At 47.6% G+C, this 1810-nt stretch overlaps 1 long non-coding RNA gene across 1 annotated transcript in view; it reads left to right on the forward strand.

Moving 5' to 3' along the window:
- Positions 1–1261, forward strand: part of LOC111824460 — a 14063-nt gene extending 12802 nt beyond the window's left edge. Inside the window, exon 2 of the long non-coding RNA XR_002827539.1 lies at positions 1103–1261. This is a non-coding gene — a long non-coding RNA (uncharacterized LOC111824460). The remainder of the gene's footprint in view (positions 1–1102) is intronic.
- Positions 1262–1810: the final 549 nt, after the last annotated feature.

A 1810-nucleotide genomic window follows, 5' to 3' on the forward strand; every position in this document is an offset into this window, starting at 1 on the left:
ACCCATCAACTAATGTTTTGGACCTTCTGCCCAGCTGAGGGAAAGACCAGTGACTTTCTGTGCACAGGGCTGAGCTCTGACGTTGGCCAAGTTCACAGAATGCCTTGGGTAGTTCCATGTAGGGAAATAGCAGCAAGGTTTGTTTGTTTTTTCCCAGATGATAAGAAAATGTAGTTTTTGTTAGAAGCCCAAACATGTGGGCCATACACATTTCTTGAGAGTTTTGGAAAGTCTGGGGTGTGAGGGCTGCACTGTCCCATTTCTCTGCTTGGGGACCAGACTGTTGGTGGAGGTACTTAAATGTGGTGTATCCGTGAGGTTCCAGATAGCAGGGAGGTACAAAGGTCATCTGAAGGAGCCTATCTGCCCACATTCCACCCAAGAGTCTAAAACTGAGGCAGGAATTTCTGTTTATCTCAAACATGATGCCAACGCTGGTCAGCAGTCTTTCTTTCCCACTGATGGGGATGGTCCAGGAAAACTTGTGGGAGCTCAGGACAGGGCTGTATATCTCTGCTCCCACTCACCATCCTACTCACACTCACTGCTGGGAACCTCCAGGGCCCATTTCATTTAGAGCTTGCTTTATGTTCAGAATGGGCACCTCAGGGGACTCATTCCAATCACAGCCCAGGGAGGGTCAGGCCAGACTAGTCAAGAAGTTATTTTGTCCCCATGACTCTAACTCTGACGGTGACCCTGAAGGAGATGGTGTTGATCCTCTTGAAGAATAGAGTCATCCAAATGCTGTGTTTGATTTAGATCCCAACTAAAATGTCAGTCCTTTTCCATGTGGTTGACCCCTACCCTCTCTGGACTCTTCAGTGAATCAGCTTCTGCCTCCTGTGGTTCTGTCCACAGTGGGCTTCTCAGTTCTCCTCCATCTCCTCTAGACCCTGACCTGCATGGGACCAGGCCCCAGCCTTGTGCACACTCTCCTCCTTGTGAGCATCTCATCCCACCTCCTAGGATAATACAGTTCCTTTTGCTCCCAACTGAGCCTCACTTCACTGGATGCTCAGTACCCACCCCATTGTCCTGACTGACAGTCCCTCACCTGGGGGGGAAGGATAACAAAGTTCCCCGTCTTTCTCTCTGGCAGCTTCCTTGAAAACCAAGATGAGCCATACTCCAGTTGAACAGTCCGTGATGGACTTGATTGTCCTGTTCCACAAATACACCAAACCTGATGACAAGATTGACAAGCGGGGCCTGCTGAAGATGCTGAGGGAGAATTTCCCTAACTTCCTCATGGCTTGTGTGAGTCTGGGTGACTTCTCCAGGTTGCTTGGGCCCTGGCATGGCGGAGGACTTTGGACAAGTCAATCCCATTCTCTGATCCTCAATATTCTCATCTGCAAAAAGGCCTAAAAGGACTTTCCTGACTTATTATCAGGATGAAAGAGATGATACATGTAGCCAAGTGTAAAGGAATCTGGAGATCAAGGGTAGTTATTAGGTGATGAAATAGAAGAGCAAAAATGGTCCCCTCCCACTTGTCAATCTCCATCCAGGAGACTGAAGCCTCTAGAAGCCTCCATTAGGTTCTCTGGGATCCAAGGGAAGGTGATAGAAATTCCATGGCTGACAAATTTAACACCGTTCATTACAATGAAAGATCTCATTAATAGACCTGATTTAGTCTGACAAATATACTAAACTGATTACAAAAGAGAGGTTACTACATGACAGAGAGAGTAGGTGAGCAAAAGAAGACACTGAGAACGGAAGGATTCCAGAGGGCAAATAGGAGATAGGAGAGGAGGGTAGGAATGAAGACACAAGGGGTAGGGCCTATCTAGTTTCTGGG

This window comes from Myotis lucifugus, unplaced genomic scaffold (assembly GCF_000147115.1).
Source record: "Myotis lucifugus unplaced genomic scaffold, Myoluc2.0 scaffold_1617, whole genome shotgun sequence".
In the NCBI taxonomy this organism is placed as follows: domain Eukaryota; kingdom Metazoa; phylum Chordata; class Mammalia; order Chiroptera; family Vespertilionidae; genus Myotis; species Myotis lucifugus.